Here is a 26,826-nt window from a genome sequence, read left to right as displayed (position 1 = left end):
GGCTATACAAGATCTCTAAATGCTTCTGCCTAGCAATGTCCACAATTACATGGAATTGTTGAAGTTAAGGCAGTATGTGGAAGACCAAGAAAAATCTTGGCTAGAACTATCTGAAAACTAGATGGATCTGCAAAACAGAAGCTGCAGATCACTGCAAATAATCTGCTGAAAAAAAAAATTGCTGATGCTGGAGCAGATGTTCACTGCTACACAATACAGTGTTTCTTTGCAACTCTGATGTAGATGGGAGAATTGTCAGAATGAAACCTTTTCTCTGACCCCATCACGAAAATCATCATCTAAAGTATTCAAAACTTTTAATGTTTTGGAACAAATTGCTTCCGAATGAAGAAACAAAAATTGAACTGTTCAATCATAACCACACAAGATACATTTGGAGAAAAAAGGGTGAAACTTTTCAGGAAAACACCTTGCCAGAGGTTTACAGGAGTGGCTCTGTTATACTTTGGGGACAATGTGACAGCACAGTGGCACAGGAACTATTGTCTGAATGGGAGGGGAAGGGATTCAACTAAATATCAACATATCCTAGAAACAAATGTCCCAGGAGATTGTGAAGAAATCGAAGCTGAAAAAAGGTTGTATATTTCAGCAAGACAATCAACCATGAAGTTTCAGGAAACAAAGATAAAGGTTTTGGAATGGGCTTCACAGTGCTGACACTTATATATTGAAAATCTGTGGGGAAATGTCAAACATGCAAAGCATACAAGGAGACCTACAAATATTTCTGACCTAGAAGAATTCAGCAATGAAAAGTGGGAGAAAATTCCAAAAGCAAGAATACAAAGACTCTTAGCTGGTAACAGGAAATATTTGGAAGCTGGTATTTCTGCCAAAGGGTGTCCAAGCTCCTGCATCTGGCATACACACTGTTTTCTATTTTGAACCTGTAAACAACTGCATATAAATAGTAAGTATGCATTCAAATTTGGAGAAATATGTGTTTAACTTTGTAACATACAGAGGTTGTGTCAGCTTCTTAGGGAATCACTGGACTTAGGGAGTCAATGAAACACCATTTGACCCTGGGTGTCTAAATGTTGCATGCGTTTATATAAATTACTTACAACTCTTCGCTTGCTTTTCCTAGTAGAAGACTGCACCCTTCAGCTAACTGCTTTTGTTCTTTTTTGGTTCTTCCTTGAATTTCTCCTTGGATTCTCCTTCCCTTATTTACTGATTAGGATCACATTTTGCTACAGTGGCTATAGGATTCAAGAAGCCTCCCTATGATTCATCTACCTGGTTGACTTCCTTTGATTTGTGTTCATACTGAAAGTGAGATGCTTGGAAAGATAATATCCCAGTTTTGCGTATTGTGAGCTATATATGAAGAACTGCATCCATATTACTTTCTGAGAGTGTGTGCTGCATTTGTGTATGTGAGTGGGATATTGCCTATTTTACCTGCACCAAAGTAAACCCATTAGCTGCTTCTACCAGGGAGTATGTAGCGAAGTTGGCAAAGTCTCTACATTACCTTTCACTTTTTTAAAAAATTGCAAAATGCTTTTGTTTGTGTGCTTTGCTTTTTCCTACCAATATCTGACAGGGATATTTTGCAGTGCCTTTCAATGGATATTGCATAGGAAACTGGCATATGCTTTTTCATCCAGGCTATGACTGATGAAGCAGAAAGTGAGTGGACGTGCTGTCATTACACTGAGGCAGGGAAAAAAGATGTGAACGTTTCAAACAAGAGAAGAAATATTATGATTATTCTCCTCAGCTATGATTGTTCTCCAAGTCTTTCCAGCACTGTTTTCTCCTCTGACTGCATGTGGGAATACATTATGAAGGAGGACAACATTTGGAGGCAATGGAGGCAAAGGAGTGGAACAGACTTTTAAAGCCCAACTTTGCATTTGCAGTTTATTTTCTTGCATGCTTGTTTCCACAAATACAGGTAGTCCTCACTTAACAACCACTAGTTCAGCGACCATTTGAACTTACAATGGCGTTGAATGAATGGTACTTACCACCATTCCTTGAAGTCCCGGCCATCTCAGTGCCCCCACGGCACATGATCATGATCCGTGCATTTGACAGCCGGCCCAGATTTCCAACCGTCGCAGCATCCCATGGTCACATGATCATGATTTGTGACCTTCCCTGCCAGCTTCTCACAAGCAAAGTCATTGGGGAAGCCGGCAGGAAGTCAAAAGTCATGGCCACGTGAGGTTCTCACTTAATGATCCACAGTGATTCGCTTAATGAAAGTAACCTGGGATTGCCAGAACTGCCATCGCTAAGCAGCATGGTCATGTAATGTCGCACTTTATTACTGCATTGGTTAGTGATGGAAATTCCAGTCCTAATTACTGTTGTTAAATGAGGACTACCTCTACCTGTAGGCATCAAAACTTCAAACTTAGGGAACACCATTCATTAATTGCATGCATTGTCTTGTAGTCATAGATCAGCAATATACAGCTTGAGGACCCACGGATCTCCAAAAGATGCCTGACTTCCTGTGAGTGCCATGGTAAGCTGATGTCCTGCTTGTTAGCAGGACAGCTTTGTGAAGGGAATTGCAGATGGATGCTGAATCTGGACTGGCAAAATTTCTCCAGAAGAAGGAGAAATTATTAAGATTATCCACATCACTCCGGACAGCCGCTACTTGTGAGTAAACCATGGAAACCACTGTTCTGCAGTCAGCTTATGAATGGGAGGCTGGGAGGTAGTATTTCTCACACTCCCAAAGCAGCCTTTTACTGACATTAAGCTCTACCAAACTTTATAGATTTGAATGAATTAGAAAATATTTTCTCATGAGAAAATGGAGACTGTTGTGGCTTTTTTACGATAGGAAGAATGTTTTGGCTGTGTTTATGATCAGGAGACTTTGAAGGTTGGACACTAGAAGGAGCTAGAGGATAAAGATTGTGAAGCAGATAAAGAATAGGGAGCAGAAATCTATATTGCAAACTTTTGAATATTTCTCTATTAAGCTTCTTAATGGAATGGATCAATTGCTTGACAAGATGGACAGAACGTGTTGTAACGAAGTTATAGAACAAGAACAAATTGCAATGGATGCCTATGAAATTACTTGGAAGGGGGACTTAAGCGTAACACAAATGGATCTGATGGATGACTTAGTCTCTAAAGGATATGTACAGATAATAAACCAAGAAATTGATTTGGGTAATTTTTTCTCACTGGATATGCAAAACAGCTCTATTAAGGTTTTGAAGGACTTTATTACAAGTGACAAACAAAAGGGTAAACTTTACTTATTGAATATACAAAAGAAACTTGTTAAAGTTCTGAAGGTTTTTTGCTCTGAAACACACATGACCAGAAAACTACCTCTGAGGCTCTCTTTGAAGGGGCTAAAGAATATTTTTAAAAACTCTGGGAAGGAATACAAAGTTTGGTTTGTTTAATCAGGGCTAAAAGAGGAAAATAATTATATCTGGTTGCCCTTACTGGACTTTTGCTGACAAAGAATGATTGACAAAGCATTTGGATTTTGTTTTTTTACTTAAATGAGATGAGCCAGGAAGGGAAGAGAGATTACGTTGTATTTAGGCTATTAAATTTGTGATAGGCTATTAAATTTGTCTTTACTTGCTGGGATGAAGGGGGAAGTTAGTTTTTTTCTTTTTTCTTTCTTTCTTTTTTCCTTTCCACACCCCTTTCTTTTTTCCTCTTTTTTGTATTTTTCTGTTGTATTTTTTGTATTTGGTATTGGCTTTTATTCTTTCCATTTATAATTCATAATAACATTATTTGAAAAAAAAAAGATCTCCAGAAGATTTCTCACACTATAACATATAACATGATGGAAGGGAGAAATTATTAAAAAACATGACTGAACAGAGATGGAATCACATTTAATTTTTATGTTGATCTGATCCACAGTTTTTTAGAGTGTGGTCTTTTGGCCCAGAACAAGTTGGATATGTCTCTAATATTGTCACCTATATTTCTGGAAACTATTATATAAGGGAGCTATGAATTTTATTTCTTTGTACATTATACCTTTGTAACTAGGTTGGTTTCTGTTTTTGTCTTTAAAATTAGATTTGACCACCAAATCCTTAGAAATTTAGTGGAGGAGAATCCTGTCTAAAAATGTGTAAACCTTTAATCGTACAATAGAGGCAAGAACAATAAAGAATCTGATAGTTCCTTAAAGAATAGTGAATTCATTTTACTATCATCCTTCATAGGCCACCGTCTACTTAGTCTTTAAGTTGACTTATAAGTCTTTATTGTAATAAATACTTAGTAAATAACCAAGATTTCTACTGGATCTGGAACAAAAAAGTAATAGTTTGAGCAAAATATGAGACAACACTATCAAGAGCTGGGTGCATGAGCAGATGGACCCACAAATTCCGGTTCATTCTTCCTATTTGTTCTTAATATATGGTCAGTTAAAGCAAACTAAGATCTACATGTTGTTTGTTAATTGAGCATAGTTAAATCAGACCATACCGGGATCTGCAATAAGTTCAAAACTTTTTAGTGCCTCATTGCCACATAAAGAAGTGCATAAGTGCATGGTGGTTCTTACAGAACAGTGTGAAAATGTGTTCAATAATTTATATTTCATGTAAAACATTTTCACCAGCAAGCCAGAATGAGATTGCTATCAGATTTTTAAAATGTATGAACAAGTATACTGCATAAACAGGTCTTTGGGACACCAGAGGGTGATTTGTCATTGCCTTGCCAGAATTTAAATGTGACATCCAAGAATCCTATATCTTAGAAATGCCAACTATCTGCATGTTTAGACATATATCCCTTATCTTAGAAATCCTCAGATTGACAAAAAGCTGTTGACTAGAATACCACAGCTTGATGACCCCCCCTTTAAAATCAACATACACGTTCACAAAGGACATGCTTTTAAGTATGCATTGCTTAATGAAACCCCAAGTTATTTCTGCAAGATCAAGTGTTCTTAAACCAAAGGCTAAATAAGCCAGATTATGTAGCTTCACCTGAAGATAAGTGTGGTTAGGGGAGCAGAGTGCACCTTTGGAAAGAAAAATAGAAATTTGGGCTATCATAAAAAAGAACACGGAAAATATATGCATGCTGGTGGTGAAGTAGCTTGGCAGTCCCTGACAGAGAAAAGCTATGATTGGTTCAGGCAAAGTTATATGAGTAAAAAGGATTCGTTATACTATTTCAAAACCGCATTTGGGAATTTGGTGGGCCAAATGTGGTCCATAGTCAAAACCCAGACTGTGTTCCGTTTTGTGGAGCCTGGAGTCTGACCTCCTCACAACACAGCAGTTCAGCAACGATGGCTTTATAGTCTAAACCACTGTTTCCAAGCCATGGCAACTTGAGGAGGCATGGACTTCCACTCCCAAAATTCCCTTGCCAGCCATGGGGAATTTTCTGGCTCTTCACAGGTACGGCATTCTTTTGTGCTTCCGATTCAAAAATGCCAGTCTAGTTTTCACCTGGTGCTTGTCTGAATGAAATAGAAAACTATTTGCTTAGCACCTCCTATGGCCTGCCTTTCCTGCATTTTTTGTCTCTTTGCTTGTAATTGAATAAAAGTTCAATTACAATTCAATTATTCAATTCTGCAGTAACCCCCGCTCTTTGGACCATTCTGCCCCGGGAGGTGCGATTGGCCCCCTCACTCCTGGCCTTCCAGAGGGCTTTGAAGACCTACTTCTGCCACTTGGCCTGGGGTGGGGAGGGAATACCTCAAGCATGGGGATGGCTAGCCCCATAGAGGCCTCCTGTCTTCAGCCTCAGATTTTTCATTTTCTTGGACTCTCCTTTCACTTTTTTAGAAATGTTTTTAAATTGATGTTTTATGTATTTATATATATTTATGTTTTTAATGTTCTGTGTGAGTCGCCCAGAGTTCCCCCATTGGGGGGGAGATGGGCAGGGGAGAAATTTAATAAATAAATAAATAAATAAATGGTGGGTCTGTTATATCAGTAATCAGAAGATGTGGATTTAACTGTGACTATCAATGATATCTATGAATATCATTTGGCTCTAAGCAGAAGTCCTGATGACCTAGTGTCGTGGTTACACTGTAGGCCTGGCTTTCTTCTGGGGATAATGTTATCCCATTGCAATCAATGCAAATAATGGTTGTAACCATGACAAAGCAATGCATATCTGAAATGTGATCCAATCCAATCCAAGGCTGCCATTGCCCCCTTATTCCAGGCAGAGACTAAGGCCTCAGCTGAACATCAGAGCTTCAGAAACACCCCATTTGGAACCCCAAAAGGTCCACCGGGCACTGTTTCTGTTTGTTTACTGAATTCTTTTAACTCTGAAAAACATGGCTCAGTTAAATGATACCTTTCAGAATGTGTTGCATTTCCTTTTCTTTTTTTGAAAGAGTTTAAATAGTTGATTCAATTCACCTTCTCACAAAGAGTATCCCTGAAGGAGATCTGTTGAGTCCTTTCCCATCTCTTCTTCAGTAGAATGTAACATGCTAAATTTCCTGTAATACTCCCAGTTATTAGTGAGAAAAATCACATACGCTACAAAATATTCTCAAAAGAAGTTGAAGAGTCTGGTTCTACCTCAGATGCTTTGAGACTTTGTTATGCCTACTGTTTTTTGTTTTTTTTTATCCGCACTCAGTCATTACCAACTCTACGGTGACTGCTTGGACGAGTCCTTGCAGTTTTCAAGGCATAGCCTTTGCCAATCCTCAGGCATTGTGTAGCAGAAGTCCTCTGACTATACTTCATCTAAAGGACTGTCCTCTTGTCTATTTCTGAGCATTTTGCAAAAACAGAATTCCTTAGTGGCTTTTGCTCAGTAGATTTGGATTTGTACATACTACTGAGTGAATACTCCCTTGTACGTCATTGAAAATGGGCAGATGGATGAAACATACAAGCAACCCTTCTTCCTTTGGCTGCATCTAGTTATAATGCTGAGAAACTCTCAAGTCTTTACCGTAATAAGAACTGACAACCCAGACATTAGGACTCTTTGCAAGCAAGTGGAGTCTAAGGAAGATCAATGTAACAGGATGTATTTGGTTATAGGCCAGATATTTGGGTTTATAACCAATTGCTTGCTGGATAATTATTTCTGCTTTAATTGCAACTTTTAGCTCCAAGTTTCGATCACTTCCAGTTTATGCGCATTTGCAAGAAATAAAGACAGCAAAAGTTATTGAGGACTTGCAGAAAAACACAGGCACTGTGTAGCAAGGGCTGACTTTTTTCTTTAATCAAGGTATGATGTCATTAGTCTAATACACTAATCAAGGTATTACTTGGGCATTTTCCTTTCCCAGCACCAGCAGAAAAGCAACTGCTCTTTCACGCGATTCTTTGAGCCAAAAGTGAAGTAGAATTTAATACTCAGTCCATCCCCCCTCCCCACAAATTTCTTTTCAAAAGGTCACTCATTTCCAAAAGAGATCCTAAAGAGAACCAGCCATAGCTATGGGGTAGGAAGCTAAAAAGAAAAAAAAAAAGGCGAAATTCTATTTTTGTAAGTGCTGGAATAGTAGCATAATAGGAATTATTATCAGTACATAATTTAACCTGGGCTTTTTAAAAGAAGATCACAGTATCCAAATTCTTGTTTTGCGATACATACAAAAACACTCCCCCCCAGTATCAATTTCTTCCATCTGTCAGCAGGTGGCAGTCCTACATCTCAAATCTATTTAGAGCATTGGGCAGACCATTTGTTCCTCTTTTACCTATTTATTTTTTCCCTTTCTTTTCCCTTTCATGTGAAATCTTAGCCACAGGCTTTAACTTAATACATGACTATGCTCTCCCCTTAAATAAATTTTACCAGATAGATTTCTTATATTGATCTAACTTTGTGGTCCATAAAGCAGAACATCTCACAGGGTGCTTCTTGACCACAATGCTGTTAGTAAGGTACAGAGATTTATGCAGCACAGTTCTGTTATTAGTCAAAGAGCAATTTATTCAGCTACTATTTGGTAGGTTCAGCTCCGCACATATCTCAAACTTCTTTGAATCCTGAATGTAAATTTGATTGATTATGTGCCATCCAGTCAGTCCTGACTCTTAGCAACCACATGAATAGATTTTCTCCAGGAAGATCTCTCCTAATTATGGTCTTTCAGGTCTTCCGATGGTGCACCCATCAGCACTGTAAGTGAGCCCATCTACCTTGCTGCTAGTAGTCCTCTTCTTCTCTTCTCTACTTTTCCTAACATTGGAGTAAATAATTGTAATACATTTATCTATTTATGAATATATTAAACAGGTACATTTATAAAGATCCATTGTTTGTGCATCCAGGCAATATACATTCCTAAAGTTTTAAGTAGGTCTGGATTTGATCAGCTTAGTTTCAGCCAGCTTGTGAAATACAAGAATTTTTATACAGTATACCTAAAGGAGCAAAACAGCATCTCTTCCTATTTCTTCCATGTATCCTGTCTTGCTTCCATGAACCAGCAATTGAATTTTACTGAAGCTCTAGCAACAGGGCAGCATTTCCTTCATGGTACATACAATTATGTCTTCTAGCATCACACTGCTGTTCCCTATTTCCCAGCATCTGTTGCTTCACTCTTCCTGGCTGCAAACAGAGATATAATTAGGGATGAGTAATTTCCTTTGTTCAGTTCAGCTCCTCTATTGTTCCACTGTGGATTGGTTCCATGTGCCACTGCTCTAAGATGCCAGTTTAATTCTGAATGTAGTATGGATTCCTGCTCTGATCCTGAAGACAAGGAGTGTGATTAGGGATGGACAAAGGACTTTATTTGATCCTTGCTTGCAGGTCAGATGATTTTGTCCATAGCTTAAAACCAAGTACATTGAGTAAATGCATTTGGATTTCTCTGAATTTTGTGAATGCAGCTTTCTGCTCAAGAATTCATTTAAAATATATGTTCTTTAGAAGAAAATATATTTATAAACCTGTAGTTTTCAGAGAAAATGTATTTAAAAGGAGTCTTTTGAAAAGAATGTTCAAAACTACTTAATTAAAAAAATACAGATATAATTAAAAAAATTAATGAAGGAACAAAGTGGAATGTATAGTATTTATATCTCCCCTTTTCCTGGAAGCAAAAAATCAACATGCCTGCAGATCCCCCTAATTTTATCTCCTGAACAAAAATTCACATGAGATATGTTGGGCTGAAAGAGAATGACCATGTTCCGTGGTTGAAAGTTCCGTGGTTGAAAGAGGACTTGAACTTAAGTGTCTGTTTCCCAAGCCCAATTCCTTAACCACTAAACTACACTAGAATGGATTTATGAGATATTTGAAATCGACTGTCCCATCCACGCCTAATTGTGGTGTCCTATCTTTGAAATTCTACCTACCCAGAGATTCACCTGGAACATACATTCATCTGGCATCAGATGAGGATCTTGTTATTCTGTGACCTAATTGCTCAAACACATAGCTGTATATGCTATTTTACCATGTTCGTTGGTTAATACCAGGGTACTATTGTGCTTTTATTATTTTATAATTGAAAGTTCCCATGGAAACTTCATATCTGAAGAAGTACCACATATCAGTAAAAGGAAGGAAGGAAGGAAGGAAGGAAGGAAGGAAGGAAGGAAGGAAGGAAGGAAGGAAGGAAGGAAGGAAGGAAGGAAGGAAGGAAGGAGGGAGGGAGGGAGGGAGGGAGGGAATACATAGTTTGCATCAGTTTCCAGTTGCTTGTATTCTTTTGCATCTTTCCTGCCCTCATCTTATCTTACTGATCTCCTTAGTATGAACCTGATTGGAAAAAGTGTTGACTGCATCAACATTATTTTTATATGTTATTTTAAACTATGGCCTCCTATATTGATAAACTAAAAGTTAGGGAATATAATTATGTTCCAGTTATAGAATAGACAGGCTCTCCTATGCCTACTTTGTTCCAGTTTGGTCCCTATAAACCTTGCCCATCGTTTAAAAATCTTCATCATTTTAGAATTTCTTTAAGGTATCTTCTGTTTGTACTGTTTTAGGATGCTACTGAGAATCCTGCTATTTGTTCCTTATTACCAAGTCTTATGTGCTGTGTTCTATATTCTAATTTTCTGTTTCTGATTTGTATTCTAACTGTACCTTTTCCAGAACAGCCTCCATTCTTGTCCTTCACAAATCTTGAAAGAGTGAGATAAATCATTGTCATAGGGGAAATTTTTGTCCTTCACTGAATACCTTAGTCCATGCAAAGAAGTGAAGGAATTGGAGCAACCAAAATGGACATACTGTATCATAATCTATCTTCTTCCATAACTATAAAAAACTTAGGGGGGTAGATGACTAGGAAACAAGAGTCTACCCCCTACTGGTATCCAAGCTGTCATCACAATATGGGCCGTGTTTACATGAATATTGTTTCAATTTAACAAATGGCATCAATTTACATCCTTAACAGTAGCAGTACTGTTGGTGCAGGTGAGTGGCCACCTGTATCACATAAATTGTGCCATAGAAAGAGAACTAGTGTAGGCTGGGGTTGGAAGGCAGGTGCTAGACCCCCATGGCTTCTGGATGGACCAGCACTTTGCAAGTTCCAGTTATGGTGGGCTCCTGAAGATGGCACTGAAACAAGGCTGTAAACCCAAGCACGCTGATTTGAATGTTAATTCTGTCCAATCAATAAGGCTTCAAGGGGGGCAGGGGGAAGCTAGCCTAGGGCCCCTACAGTGAAAAAAACCAAAGACACCATTGTTTCTCCTGACATATTATTACTATTATTATTGTTAAAACAGGGTGAATGATTTTTGTACCTGAGAAGGGAACCAGTTGACACGATGTTTTTCTGAGTATTGATATATAAATAATAATTTAAAAAAACTTAAAAACAAAAAAAAGAAATGTAAAGCCTAGATCTGTCCCCTTGTGAACTGCAGTTTTGCCTTTTCACTAGTTTTTCTATACCTTTTCATTCTCCCATGAAGCTAGTTAAATTAATGGATAACAATTAATAAATATAATTATCCCTTAGATTCAGAATGAACAAACGGCTGAAATTAATCACTGTGGTTACAGCAATAAATAGGATATACTTCACATCTTTCCTTTCTATGCACAGTCCCAGCAGGGGCCGGGTAAAAATAAGCTTCCATGTGCTTCAGCCATGCTTTAGGACAGCAAAGAACTTTTTGTACTGCATAAGCAGTTTCTACCAACTGGAAATGATGTATTTTCTACCCTCCAGCAGTACCTATTTAACAGGCAGGGTAACCAATTTTTTCAGTTGGTGAACAGGCTGCCAATGAGCACAGGAGCTGCAGTATATAATTTTTTTTTTTCCTGCCAGGACACATTGTGCCTTTAATAGTTCTCTGGCAATTAGAAAAAACAAAGGTAAGCTTTTTTTCATTTTGCCTGCCCCCAACCCTGCAACTTTCAGGAAAAGCTTTACCTGACGTATTCTATTTCTCCTGTAGCTTTTAAAGGCATAGAGGCCTTGCCAAGAAAGGAAAATCTCAATCTCAAGAACCCCTGTCCCCACCAAAGATGCTAAATTTAATCTCATCATTTGGCTATTATAACAAAATTATGGCGTTCTGAAAGTGCCATTATTATGTGATTTAGATAGTGTGGGATAATATGAAAATGTATCATAGAAGAGAATATATGTGGCTCAGGGCTGAACTGTGGAGTCCTTGGGGTTCTCTGAGCTTGGTTGTTTTCTTGCAAACATTTCATTACCTAGCTAGGTAACATCTTCAGTGCTAAAAAGGGATGGGGTTTGGTCTCTATTTATATACTGTGGCCTGCCTTGCCAGTGCTGGTGGGGGTGGGGTTTTGTTTTGCTCCCCTGGTAGTTCTTTGATTGGCATATGTTTGCTGCTTGATTGTGTGCCTGGTGGTGACCTTTGCTTATCTGGGTGATGACTGCTGGTGAGGCGATCTTCTGGACTTTTGTCTCTTTTGAATAGTATGTAGAAGCTGTTTATCTCTATGTGTCTGTTAATTGCTGCCTTGTCTGAATGCCAGGCTTCAAAAAATTCTCTTGCATTTTTGGATTTAGCTTGGTCTAAAATGCAGACAGTTTCCCAGTTAAAACTATGGTTCACTCTGTCCATGTGTTGTGAGATTAAGGAGTTTTCATCATGTCTTCTGACAAAAACCCCACCCCCACCCCCACCAGCACTGGCAAGGCAGGCCACAGTATATAAACAGAGAGTGAACCCCAATCCATTCTAGCACTGAAGATGTTACCTAGCCGGGTAATGAAACGTTTGCAAGAAAAGAACCGAGCTCAGAGAACCCCAAGGACTCCACAAAGGTATCATATCTAAGCATAAAATGGAAATTCTGATTTGCAAAGGCAAGGGTTGTAATGTTCTTTTTCCTGCTCCATGTGGGGCAAACTTTAGGGCACTGCTCATTACCTAATGATAGTGATGTACATTTTGCTGCCTCCTAAACACTAAATTGTATTATGAATTGAACACTATGTCCTCATGGTATTGTTCTCTGACTCCAGACTGTCAACCATGCCTATGAGTCTTTGCAGATAAGCAGGAAGCCCTGAAAAATGTAGTTCTTCAAGACACTTGAAAACCCAAGATGTTTCCAGATCTGTTCAGGGATCCCGGAATGGGTCTAGTCCAGGGCATCTACAAAACAAAGTTTCTACGAGACATGTAAATAGTACTCAAGGACTCTGAAAAATAGCATGGAATGTTTTTCAGGTGGAAAGAAAGACGCCAAAGTGGAAAGTGGATCCTTTGGAGGTATTTATAGAAGAATTTGGATTGGCTTGTTGTTAGAGGAAGGATCCAGTCCATTCTGTTTTGATTCCTGCTTTTATGGACCGTTTTCAACCCATGAATTTCCAATCACATTTTTAACATTAACAATCCAACTGGCAATTCACTAGATCAGGCTATCAAGGGTAGATTACATTATAAGCTATAGAAGGTGGCCAAGAGGCCCCTTTGCCTTTTTTAATATACAGTATATTTTAAAAAGCCCAACACATTTAAAGAGGCATCAGACTCTTTGAGCAGCATTGTGTCTTCCCTTCAGACATTTCTGGGATCTATGTGTGATCATCCAAGAACCATAAAATGATTCCACGTTTTTGAAACCGTATAGAATCTTCTGTTTCAATGTTTATAGAATTGTCCAAATGACTGCTAGGTGCTCACATGACAATTCAAAGAAATGTTGGAACAAGAGACTTGGTGTGGTCTAAAAAACCTTGGTGGTAAGTCTGACAAACTTTTTTAATGTTAAAAACAAGCGAAGAATGTGTCTCTCTTAGTTACCTAGTCTTGCTTGCAGTGTAACTCAGTCTCCCTCTCATCTGTATTGTGGATGTGTTGGAGGGAAGAAGTAACACTAGCCAGAATTTGTTTTGGATAGTTTCCATCCCTCCTGGAATCTTATAAGAACAAACATCCAAATTTGCTCCCACTGGGGATTTTGTTTCAATTTCTATTTAAGATTCATCAAGAACTTCCAGCACTGGGAATTGTCATTTTTAAAGTCTTACTTACCAGTTTCTTTGAATAGAACCACATATTAGCTAAACCCAATTCCAAATTGCACTGAGAAAATTCACCTGTTACTTTCATTACCAGATTTTGTTTTTGTGTAGATGAGAGATGCCTGGAAACTTACAGTGTCCTTCTAATGCACTCCAAACCCAGAATAATCTATATTTATTCACAGATGCATAAGCAAAACAAACAGGCAAAGAGCAAATTTGCTATCCTGGAATAGATTTCCAGAAATAACCACTGAACCCAAGGTTCTCCACCTCTAGTCAGCACAGCATTCTCTGTTTCTCTTCATTCATCTTTCATTTCATTTAAAAAAGCACTTCCTTGTCTTTCTGCCTCAAAGTTTGATGGACACACCAAGCTCTTGATGGATGTCACATTTCCCAAACCCAATTTGCTCCCACTGGAACTTTGTTTCAATTTCTATTTAAGGTTCATCAAGAACATCCAGCACTGGGAATTGTCATTTTAAACTCTTATTTACCAATTTCTTTGAACATAAAAAGTTATGAAACTTTCTCTCAAAGTTTAGAAACAGCCCAAGTTACAAAGAAATTATCCCTGAATCTTCACTTTTTACTGTTGTAATATTGAGATAGATGAATCTATGAAATTCAGTTGATCTGAATATGTTTCATATCTTATTATTCCCTTAATGATATTAAGCTCATTATTGCACTGATGTGGTCTTTTTTTATCTTGAACCAAATTGTGTACTTATGTGTGTTATTATTTTTATAATGTATATTTGTGCTCTTGGGAGACTTCAGTTTTTACATTGAGGTCTTCCTGATCAACCATGTGGCACCTTCAATTAATCATTTACCTGACACATTTGATAGATGTTTTGGACTTGGCTTTTGTGACTGTGCAGAGAAAAGGCAACCATTTCAGCGATTCCTTTGCCATGGACATACCACTTCCTCATGAGGCTTAGTTTGATGGTGGCAGACCTTTCCTGAAGGGATAAAGAACTCATTAGAGTGGTCCAGCCTGGAGGCTTATGAAATCCAAAGGACTCCTGAAGGATCTGAATGACCCCAGCTGACATTGCTGATCAATCCCTTTTTCATGTTATGGAATGATGAGACTGAAATGAGTCATTGACATGGGCAGATCCCTAAATATCTACTTCAGCATTGTGGAATCTAGAATTTCCATTGTTTCTTGGAGCATCTTCAGGTGATGAAATGGAGTTTAAGATGGCTAGGGCATATCTAAAAGTGAAGGCAATTGAGCACATATGGGAGGTGGCAAAAAAGGTTTATTTAGCCTCCTCCATCACATCCTTGAGATACCATATAGCAAAACTGTTTGGGGCAGCACATGGGATTCTGGGTACTAGTTGGTAATACTAGCTTATGAACCTTTGGTCATTCAATGTGATGAATTTGTAAGCGCTTTTAGGAAAAGGTAGTTGGCTTCCAGTGTGGAACTTGACACTACAATTGTAGCAATCTCTGGGTGATGCCCAGACCGATCATGCTTTTTCCAATCCATTTCAGTTTCTGAAGACTGAAGAAGGCCAGATGTAGTCTTAATCCTTGCCTATTTTGCTTATTAAATTTACCAGAATGGGGATGTATGGGGTGGTCCTAGAAATGGTAAATGCCTCTTTACATCAGTGTGGCCCCCTGTACTTTTGCAGAGGAAATGATATGGTTCTTCCTAAAGAAGCATTCAGATACTTATGGTATCACAAATATTCCATTTGGGGATATGAATTCTAATAGACTGGCAGCTGTTAATATTTATGGATTTGAGATAAACAGAAGTTACCTGGACTCATTTCAGCTGGGTTTCAGGCCTGGTTTTGGCACTGAAATTATCTCAGTTGTCCTGGCAGGTGCTCTGCTATGGAGGAAAGATGGGAACAGTATAATTCTGTTGATCCTTCTGGATCTCTCAGGGGCTTTTGACACCACTCATTCACATGTTAACCACCCAAAGCTGGATAGAAGGCACTGTTTTTCAGTGGTTCCATCCTACCTCCAGGTAGAGGTGGTTTAGAGGGCCCTGTGGTGGCTAGCTTCTGGGTGCTATAACAGCTCATTCTGTCATCCTTATTGTTAATTGATGTACAAAGCTGCTGGTCATGACATGGTTTAGGATTGGGTGACACCAGTGTTTAATGATGCTCAGTTCTACTTCCCACTTTTATTAGGTTTAGGGGAGATGGAACATATTTTGGATCAATGTCTGGATATTGTAATGGATTGGATAAGGGACAGTAAAGTGTAATTCCCAACAAGATGGAATTCCTATGGATAGTAGCTCATGCATACAGGAACTGATGAGATTGCATTCCCCTAAATAAGCAGGTACACAGCTTTAGTTTACTGCTAGATTCATCTCTGTCACTTGAGGTGCAGGTAGCATTGGTGGTCCAAAGTTCATATGGCTGTGTCACACTTCTGGGACAGGGATGACCTGGTCACAATAGTCCATGCTCTGGTAATCTCCCACTTGGACTACTGGAATGTAATAACTACCCAAAGTCTTTGATTTGGTTGGGACACAAACTGTAGTAATAAATAATTAAATGTGCCCCCCCCCCCAACACACATGGATCTGCTGTAAAGACTCCAAAGAAAGTTGCAGCTAATGCAAAATGTGGCAGTGGGGTTGTTATCTGAAACACCTTTCAGAGACCACATAATATCAGTTCTAAAGGTTTTAGTTTTGACATCAGACTTCAAGATTTTGGTTATGAAGCTTAAGGATTCAGTAGGTTAAGACTCTGATGCTTAAGAGAATGCTTCTTCCTGGAGGAACCTGCCTTAACATTAAGGACCACTATGGTTGCTGCTTTTACCAACTACTGTGCTGCTGTTGTGTGGCATCTGGTGGTCTGGTGGTTTTCCTTATGATTGCTGCTGGCTGCTCTCTTCCTTTCCATGCTTTCCTCCTTTTTGCTACTTTTGAAAGAATGCGAGGAGAGAGAATAGGCATGCCACATCTGGGCTGCAAAATACAGAGAACCATTAGAAGGCAGCAAAAAGATACAAAAAACCCAAGCTCCTTGCTTCCATCTAGTGGTCATACAAGTTTATGTGATATAGTATGGAAGAGGGAGAGGAGTCTAAGAGTTGAGCAGAAGAGGGGAGGGATACTCTGGGTCAATAAGGAGGTGCCAGTCAGTCTCTCTCCATTGCCAACCCTGAAATGGGGGCTAGCACCTGAGCTCTCTGACCACTGGGGGGACCCATCTAAGAGGTATGCCTTGGAACCTAGAGAGCTCGACTTATGCCCCTGAGTTTAATGTAACTTAGAAATTAGGATTCCCCCAAACCCAGTAAAAGCACAGACACACACAGACACACATCCATAATTCCTGTCTCGAGGTCTTGATGTCCATAATTCCATAAGCAAAGAATTGTGCTTGTTGCTAGAACCAAATTTCACTTTTTCTTTTTCTTTTTTTGGTTAAATAAATTTTAAAGAAGGTATTATCTCCCAATTCCAAAAGTCCAGATTCATGCCTAAGTCAGCTGCTAGCTGGGCTGAATAACTTGACACCTTAACTGACTTTGATGGCCTATTAATTAGCATTTTTTATTGGAATCAAGGAGGAGGGGCATTAATACCAGAATTAAGCAATTCCCAATAACTTTTTAAGTGTGTGCTTTAAAGGTTTGGGGCGAGGAGCCACAAGGTGGTGATTTTGTTTGTTTGTTTGCTTAATGTTTTACTGCTAGAGATATCTATGACCTCCTCCTCATAAATTTCAACAAACTTACCAGAGCTCTTTGGGCTTCTGTTGAGATTCAGATGAGGGACAATTTTACTAGCAGCTTTATTTACAACCGTACAGTAAAGCAGGACCAATTTCTCCCTGACCATATTGGTAAAATAGGTTATCTCTGGGTTGTGCTATTTTTTTTAGATGGAAGTTCTCCTTTCCTGTCACATAGAGTTTGTCTCTCTGTATTGGAGATATGTCCTTAAACGTTGTCCTACATTTAAATATTGTGGTATCTTTTCTGCAAGGGATAACAATGCATTCTTTGTTTGCTGTTACATCAGAGTAAAGCTGCTATTTTATGTTCCATTACCGGGAACTACTTAAACTCAAAGGGGCAGAGTTCTGGGTGGATGTATATGAGATACTGAATGTCACATCGTAACAGGCGTTGGTGGATACATCTTCTCTCAAAAGCACATATATTTAAATACATGTTTACATCCATTTCAGTGCAATAAAGGTGAAGCTTATTTTGATGACTGGGATGGAGATTAAGAGAATTATGTTTTCTTTCATATTTTTAACCGAATACAACATTACAGACACATCCATTAAAAAAATGGAGGATGTGCTATTGTATAATAAATACTGCAAACACTGGTGGAAGATGATCCTGCTGCAATATTCTGTGGCAGAGGTGAAGGCTTACAGGCAACTATCCTTGGTTCAAAAATAGCGATATTATGAGTGTGTCTTTGTTTTCATCTGTGAAACACTGGAAGGTAGATACAGACTGCCTAACCTTCAAAATTCAAGGGTTACTAACTGAAACAAAAATACTGAAAGTGTTTCCGTAACACATTTCCTCCTCAATATTTCATTATATTTCTATGAAGAAAGAGAGAGTGCAAAAAATACTGCAGAAAACTGAAATAAAAAGCTTGAGCTAAGCTTTTTTCTTCTTCTTAAAGCGATTGTGCCAGTCCGACGTGCTTAAGGCTCACGTATTTATGGCCATGCAGTACAAGGTAGTTTTTGTGTCAGGAGAAACAAAGCAGCAAACCAAAAACCAAAACAAATCCACCTTTCTTCATGTATATTTAGAGGAAAAATCAAACTGTGCAACTGATACATCTGAAGGTTTTTTAAAAATTGGACTATTAAACTTTAGCAGTGTTAGTGGCTGAACCACATATTGACCTACAGTCCACTCATGACTTTGTTATGCTAAGCTTGGTTGGCTTAAAATTAAGCAGTGATGTGCTTAAAATGAAATGTAGCAATGAATGTACTTATTAATTTCATATGGGGAGACACGAGGTAGGGGGTGAGCAGAGACAAGAATAGCTGTAACATTTGTTCAGGACTTGTCTACATGGAATTATTGATTTAGATTAACTAAAGGTGTACATTGTAAGGCTATGTGAGTTAAATTGGATTAAGCGTTAGGCATATATTCGTGATTTTTATTAAAAGTGATTAGTCTAACTTCAACAAAAGAAAGTTAAGATAAAGCTGGGTTAAACAGTAATTAATCCAAATGAAGGTGACCTAGGAAATGCCAAGCATCAGATACAGTGATGAGATGCCTGTTTCTAAAATATAAGTGCCAGTGCTGTGTGTGGAAAAGGGATGGATTAGGGCAGGATATAAGTAGGAAAGTAAGTAAATAAATAAATGGGATACATCTAGTCTGCTTATGAGAAATTTAACTACTGAATGGAAAGGAGTCTTCCCAACAGAGTTTTGAGGTTCTGAAAAAAGCAGAAGCAAAACAGTCAACAAAAGTTGGTGATACTCTGTACCTTGAAGCTGATACATTTGAAGAGTACTGCACCGTGTGCCTTTTTATAATGCAAAGAGAAGGAGAGAGAGAAAGAGAGAGGAGAGACATTGTGTTGGCTCTCAGAACAAGATATTGCTACATCTAATCAGATCAATGATTTATTAGTTGATGGGGTATGTTCCTTCACTTGATGGTTCTCTGAAATATGGTACATGCAATGGAAAGATTAAAGAACAGAAACATAGCAGTGGATTTATGGATCCAAAAGGTAACACATTGGCACAGTTTCCCACTATGCTAAACCATAGTTTAGTGATCATACACAATCCTTGGGTTTCTTGTTCCCCTTCTTTCCTCCTCTGGTGTGTCCAAAAGAACCCAAGCACAATTTTTTTTTTTTTTTACCAAGTCACAATTTCTTTATATATCTGCATGAGAACTGTAATTAGCATAAACTAGCTTCCTGAAAAAAGTCACCATGTAACTTTTACACCATAGTTAAAAGATGTTTATTCCAACAAGCCATAGTTAACACTTACTGCAGTTTATTCAGGTTTGGAATATAGCAATATCTTCGCAGTCTTCTCCTAGTGGCTATTCTGGAAGAGTTTGAAGTATCTTTTACTATAAGTACAATCACAGGCAGTGGAAGTCTCCTGTTTGTGAATGTTGAAAAAAGAAAGCTTATGAACCAATGGTTGCATCATAAATAGGGCTACCATATACGGGCTGCAAAACTAGATAATCACAAGATGGTGAAAAAAGAGGTACAGAAATCTCAGATTAATTAGATGGCATCTAGTAGTCACATGGAGGTTTGCAGCCCAGCCCAGCCCAGCCCAGCCCAGCCCAGCCCAGCCCTATCATTAGCAATATCTAGAACCTTAAATTATATTGCAGAGATATGTTTTTTTATTCCTGACCATTGACATAGTTCATCTCTGAAAAAATCCTTACCATTAAAGAAATATTTTTCAGATTAATTTTTATCATCCAGCATAATTTCTCACTTAGTGATTTCAATCTGTTCTAGAACTAACTAGCCAAAAAGCAAAGATCAAATTACAGTACATATTTTACATTGTACTTCTTCAAAATTGAATGCACAGATAAAGCTAAAACTTTAAATGGACATTTACACTCTGTAGCACTCTGTTAAGCCCTTTATTCTAAACAAAGTTACGATGTCTAAATATTTGTGAGAGAGAGAAAGAGAGAGGATATTTTCAAGTAGATGAGTAGGTAGGGAGACAGAAAGGCAGACAAGCATAATCAAAATCTTAGATAAAGCACGTCCTTGCACAAAGATATTAGATGAAAGTTCTCATAAAACTCCACCAACTCTTGATCACTTTGCTGAGTGCAGTATATGGTCTTTTTAAAAAACTCATCCATTATATGAGACGACATTACATCTGCTGATGCTCAGAACCATAGTAAGAAACATACTACATTAGTTAACAAGCCTGTGTGAGATACTCTTTGAATAACATGTTCCAAGTAACCTACTTTTGGAGACTAATGGATGAGAGGTGAATGAATGGCTTTAGAATATGTGCCTGACCTTCTTTTCTTTCCCCAAAGCCAAAATGACAGCATATTGTTATCAAGCACTGACAAACGCTGTCACTTTATTAAGTGCAGGAATAAAATAGTTGAAAGACTTGCTTTTTTAAAAATTGCACTCTTGGCAGAATCACATTTTTATCCTAAGGCTGTTCACAATCCAACTTAAGGGGAAGAAATATACTAAAGTTAACTAAAAACCATAGCCAAGTGCACACACTCCAGTTCCAGATGAAATTTTAGGAAATTAAAATCTTATTGAAATTAGATTACAGGAGGAGTGCTTTGACAAACCCAATGAGCAATGAAAGAAAGGTAACAGCTCAGTGATTATGTAAATGCCTCATATTTAGAAAACCCTAAATTTAATTTCTGGAATCTTCATATAGACCTGGAAAATATTTTTTCTGGACAACTACTGGCCAGTCAGCACAGTCAGTTCTGAACTAGGTGGGCCAATGACCTAGGGGGAAGTCATATTCTTTTTTTCTGTGGGCCCATCATCTTCCACTCCCTCTTACCAGCTCTGCAATATAACTAGAGTTCTCTTAATCATGGCAAGAGTGGAGGTGGATCTTGGGAAGAAGAACTATAACAGCAAGCTGTCCAGTCTTCCACCATAGTACAGCTTAATGTCTAGTTTTCAGGACACCAACCCTAATCTAGGCTAGCAATCCCATCAGAAGTTTCATGTGTGATGTGCAGTGCTATGCAGATGGAGTTCAGGTACTGAACATATTCATAGCCAAATTATTTATGATGAAATACTGAGAGAATTACTGATGGATATAAGGGTGATGAGAAATTCTGCACGTGGGATATTTATCTAGCAGTGTCAAGAGTGGATCTTTGGGAAAAAATGGAAGTGAAAAAAAGGAAAGTAAAAAAAAAAAGTAGAGTGAAAGTAGAATGACTGTCGGAAGAGAAATTACAGGTTCTTGCATGAAGAGGTATTAGAAAATAGATCAATCTCCCAGTAGAATTTATGAAAGGCAAAAAAGAGGATGTCGAAGATGCCTGGCCTGAGTGAAAAGTATTATGTTACAGAATGGCACAGAACTGTATATATTTACACTAATAGAACTATGAAAAAGGATTGCTTGGTGGAATTATTTATTTATTTATTTATTTATTTATTTATTTATTTATTTATTTATTTATCCAATTTGACAGCTGCCCGACTTCCAATGTCTCTGAGTGGGTCACAACAACTAACACAAGGGATGTAAAATAAAACCATTATTTTCAAAATAATTTTATTAAAGATTATAATTGCAGTAGTAAAAACCAATACAAACTAAAAGAAAGAAAGAAGAGTAGAAAGAAAGAGTAAAAAGTACAAAGAAAAAGAAAAATGTAGAGAATAGAAAGAAGGAAAGAAAAGAAAGTAAGACTGTAGTAAAGAAAAAGAAAATAAATATATAAAGAAGTAACTTCCAACCTTCATTACAACAAGTATAAACAGTTTTAGTAACTTTTTACCTCCTCTTACTTTACAACCAATGATCTCTTCATCCCATGTCCCATGTCTTATCTATAACAAACCCATAAAGCATTGTCATTTCAGTCTTGGTGTCGACAAAAGTCTGTTAAGGGTTGTCAGAAATAACAACATATCTATTTTAACCTTGATCAAATAAACCAACTTTATATTCCTTTTACTTTTAACAATCTTAATCTTTAATCCATTCAAGTAATGTCATGGAACTTGATTTCTTTTTACTTCTTTTTGGCCCCTTCTCACAAGATTCATCTAAGCTTTAACCTCTTTTGTAAATCCAACATAAAAAATTATCCAGGTCACTCTCTTGGTTTATTATTTGTAATTCCCTTTTAATTCTAAAGCATCAATTGATTTCTTTTGTATGTCCAATGAAACATCTTTTTCCATGTTATTCTCATTGTCAGATTCAGCCTAGTACAGCCAGCGCCACTGTTCAGTTTCACCACCACTAGTCAATTTCAACATGGCAAACTGCAAGTTAATTGCTGACAGGTGGTGGCAACTAACTCATGACCGAGAGTAAATTGGAACCAGCAACATTGTAGCGCTAGCGGCTCCCCAGACGCCCTGGGCAATGCTGATTACAATACTTCAGGAACACAGCAATCCAGAGGCAATCAGCAACCAGTTGAAACCCAACTTAAGAAACCCCATTTTCATCCACATGAGAAAAGCCCTGTGAGTACACCAACAATGTGGACAAAAGATGACGATCATGAGGACAATGAAACCTGACTGAATCTGCCATTAAGGAGAGGGGAGGGAGATCACGACAAGCAGAGGGGTGACCTGGGACAAGGGCAGGGGCAGAACCAGGGGTACTATGGGTCAAGGGGGGAGCCCTATAAAACACTGTAAGAAACTGCACCAAGCCAATCCTTGCTTTGTCTGTAACCACTACACATTATGCCTGAGTAAACTAGCTTTTGTTCGAGTCTGTGTCTCACGAGGGTTATTTCCAGTGCCAAATGCAGCAAACCTTACACATGTAACCTGTCCTTTGTAGATCCACTTTCAGTGTCAACTCTGTCTCTGCCTTGTCCAATAAAACTTGTTTCTGTTCTGCCATCTCTTCTAAAACATCATTTGGACATTTGATATTAACTTCTGATTCCATTTTTCAAAAGTATCTTTCAGTATTTCCAATGTTATATTTTGTGTCATTCTATAGCTGTTAATCAGGTTTATATATTCTTCTCCTTTAATTAAAATCTTTAGTTTCCCCTAGTGTCCAATTTTTAAAATTGTTTATCTCCTTTATGTCTTAGAAAAAATTCAAAACAATTTGACTTTCCCATGGGAAGGATTCTTTATAATTAATTCCAAAATCTTATTTCAAATTTATCTGGATCCTTAATCCATTTATAACTTTCTAAAATCATCCTAATTAGCTTTTTGCTGTTTATTTCAATTTTTAAAAGTTCTTAAGCTTGTTGTTAATTTTTTCTTTCATTAAGGATTGAAGGCAGACTCATCCAGTGTTTTCAGACTTGTCAATACAAAGATTTCTAATAGCTGAAAAGTAATTAATAAGCAATTTCCAAGTGTGATTAGAAAAGGAAGTATGCTTAGTGTCCTTTTCAAGATGCTGACCATGGTTTGAGCAAGATGGCTATTCCCTTGTCTCCCAGTGCTCAAAACCCACTGTCTTGCAGTCCTCTCATGAGGAGCAACCATCTTGAGCGCTTGTGGGCAATCTCCCATTCTCTCTTTTTCTGGAGAGGTTCAAAGACCCAGTCTATTCACCGGCTCTTCATTCTTTGCTGCAGTCATCAGCTCTGCTTTTCACAGAGCTGTATTCAGTCCACCATTTCTTCCTCTGGAAGTCAATAAAACCATTTTTTGAAAAAAAGATAAAACACTGTAAGAATGACAGACTGGATGGGAACAAAGCAAGAAGTCTGTCCATCACCAAAGTCCTGGGTGAAAAGCCAGGTCTTCGCGGCTCTTCAAACAACAGCAGAATGGGGACCATCCAGATCTTAGAGGAAACTTCACTCCAGAGGGCAGGCACTGCTACAGAGAAGGCACACTTCTGGGGTCCCAATAGATGACATTATTTAATTGAAGGAACCTGGAGCGCACCAACCCTGCAAGATCAAATCGGCTGGGGAGATAGGTGGTCCCTCAAGTAAGTAGGTCCTATTGCCCTGTAGGGCTTTATAGGTAATGACCAGCACCTTCACTCACACCTAGATGATGACATAAAAGAGGCTGTAAATAAGAAGAAAGTAATAGAAGAGAATTGAAGATAAAAGCATAAGGTGTGTACAGAAAAGGTTTGTTACAAAGAATGTAGTCAAAGAGAGAAAGGACCTGCTATGATTATGAGAGTCAAAGGAAATGCAGAGTGATTTTGATTAAAAAAAATGTTTTGGGTGAAAAGGCTCAACAAAAAAGAGTGAATGGAGTTAAAAACAAACATAATGAGATGATCTGGGGCAAAACTGAAAATGAGGTAATGCTGGAAGAAGTATTTTAGAGGATTGTACGGGAAAGATAGTGATATACTGAAGGTTGGAACTGAAATGAATGCTAAAATTGATAGCGTCCAAGAAGTATGATGAAAAGGAAGTAATAAATGATCTGAGAATGTTGCAGAGGTATAGAAAATATAACTAGAGCTATATTAAAATCTGGTTGTGGCTTGTTTAGGGACTGGCTATGCAAACTATTGAATGTATGGGTGAAGGCTGAATCTGTAACTGAGATTCAGAAATGCAAATGCTGATAGAAAGGAAGTGGGCAGTATTTTCTCTTTGCAAGGACTGAATGTTTATTGAAAGAAACAAAATAGCTGAGTATAAGAGTATGCTTCTGCTCACTTTGCTATATGGAAGTGAGAGCTGTGTATGTCAGGAAAAATATAAATACTGAATGTTGTAGGAATGGGTTACTGAAGATGTGTGTGTGATAAACCAAAAAGAAATAATGTCAAGGATGAATTAGTGCTTAGTGACTGTGAACTGAATATAAAAGTGAGTGACCAGTGCAAAAGAAGTATATTGAAAAGGTTTGAAACTATAGAGAGAATGCATAAAAATCAAATCAGAAAATAAAATCAATGAAGGAAAAGTAAAAGAGCTGCGAGGAAGAATAGACAAAGAATGTCATGGCTGACTAAAGTTGATGAAACCCTAAAAAAAATTTGAAGAACAAAATAGAATATATGAAGCCATGTATGGATGTGTGGAAGTAAAAATGGTTTGCAAGGATAAGAAAATATGGACTGGTATAGTGAATACTGTAGTATTTGTGAACACAAATGTAGCTATATTTCTTTTCCTTTTTTCCTATTTCACATCTTTAATTTTTTTTTGCTTACTATTTCTGATTCCTTCTTTACACTTTCCATAATGTTACTTACTAAGAAAAGGAATAGCGTGATGGGTATGTAAGATATACCTCTGCTTTTCCCCATCTAATCACACTAAATGTCTTTTACATGTGGATTTCTTTAGTTGGATTCCAGCAAAACTTCATATAATCCAAACTGTTTAGAGAGCTAATTCTTGGCATATGAAGATATGGCATTTTGTTCTCACTATAGTACTGCATTTTTCATCATTACTGAAACTTGAAGTTGTCATATTTGCAATCTGTGACTGCATTTTATAAATAATTAACTTTTTCACAGCATAAATATGTTTCTTTTCAAATTATTTAGTCACACTCTCCTGAAAAAAAAAAGTACAATAACTTCACAATAATTTCACATTAATTTGAAAACAAAGAACATGTTTATGTTAAGAATGCTAACTGTACCAATCGTTGCAACAAATCCAGTCAGGAGTATTCAGTGAGGTATATTGAATTGTAGATAGGAACTAAAGGATCATTTTAGACCTTTTTAAGCATTATAAGGTGCGAAGTGGAAACTGGGATCTCTCTCCTTGCCTTAAACTCTTTTTGTTGCTGGGGAAAAACTCGCCATGTTCTATATGATCGAGAGGCCTAATTGTGGAGAGTTCCCAATCAGCAGAAAGTTATAATATTTGCTTCAGACATTATCCATCAATATAGAAAAGTCCATGCAAGAGTCTCCAGTATATGTTTTGAATATAAAAAAAACATTCATTTACTTTCATTTACTTTCCTCATGGTAATCTTATTATGCTTAATCTATTGCTCCAAATTAACTTGATGTCTTATATTTTTATTTATATCTATATGTATATAGTTTTGAACTGTGGTGCTGGAGAAGACTCTTGAGAGTCCCCTGGACTGCTAGGAGGTCAAACCAGTCAATCTTAAAGGAAATCAACCCTGATTGCTCATTGGAAGGATCGATAATGAAGCTCAAGCTCAGATACTTTGGTCACCTAATGCGAAGAGAGATCTCTTTGGAGAAGACCCTGATGCTGGGAAAGATTGAAGGCAAAAGGAGAAGAGGACGGCAGAGGATGAGATGGTTAGATAGCATCACTGAAGCAATGAGCATGAAACTGAGCAAACTCAGGGAGGCAGTGAAGGACAGGAAGGCCTGGCGCAATATGGTTCATGGGGTCACGAAGAGTCGGACACGACTTAACGACTAAACAACAAAAATATGTATATAGTAGATGCTTTTGTTCTTTAATTATTTGTTCCTTTTGTTTGAATTGTACTGTTATTTAGTGTTGCTTGTTAATCACAGTGATTTGATAAATAAAACAAAATTTGATCATAAATAACAAATTTGATAAATAAAAAATACAATAAAAATTGTAAACTACATCTACTTTCCTAAGTCCATTCTGTTTCATTTTTGCTTAAACCTCTGGTTTCTTTTAAAAAGAACTCTTCACAATAACTCACATTTACATACTGAAGAAAATATTTCTGA

General features: G+C 37.7%; 1 protein-coding gene and 1 long non-coding RNA gene across 2 annotated transcripts in view; one reads left to right on the top strand and one right to left on the bottom strand.

Moving 5' to 3' along the window:
* TYRP1 (tyrosinase related protein 1) overlaps positions 1-26,826 on the bottom strand; it is a 279,196-nt gene that overhangs the window by 151,921 nt on the left and 100,449 nt on the right. The window lies entirely within an intron of this gene.
* On the top strand, positions 528-26,768 carry LOC148213826 (uncharacterized). The gene is made up of 3 exons (XR_015793900.1): positions 528-934; positions 2,437-2,649; positions 22,406-26,768. It is a non-coding gene; the product is annotated as an uncharacterized LOC148213826 (long non-coding RNA).

The sequence above is a fragment of the Python bivittatus genome, unplaced genomic scaffold, assembly GCF_059951505.1.
Source record: "Python bivittatus isolate LINGU-HERP-01145 unplaced genomic scaffold, Pbiv_v1 ctg000850_np1212, whole genome shotgun sequence".
NCBI classification, from domain to species: Eukaryota; Metazoa; Chordata; class Lepidosauria; order Squamata; family Pythonidae; genus Python; species Python bivittatus.
The sequence above is the reverse complement of the archived record's forward strand: the minus strand, read 5'-3'. Positions and strand labels throughout refer to the sequence as shown.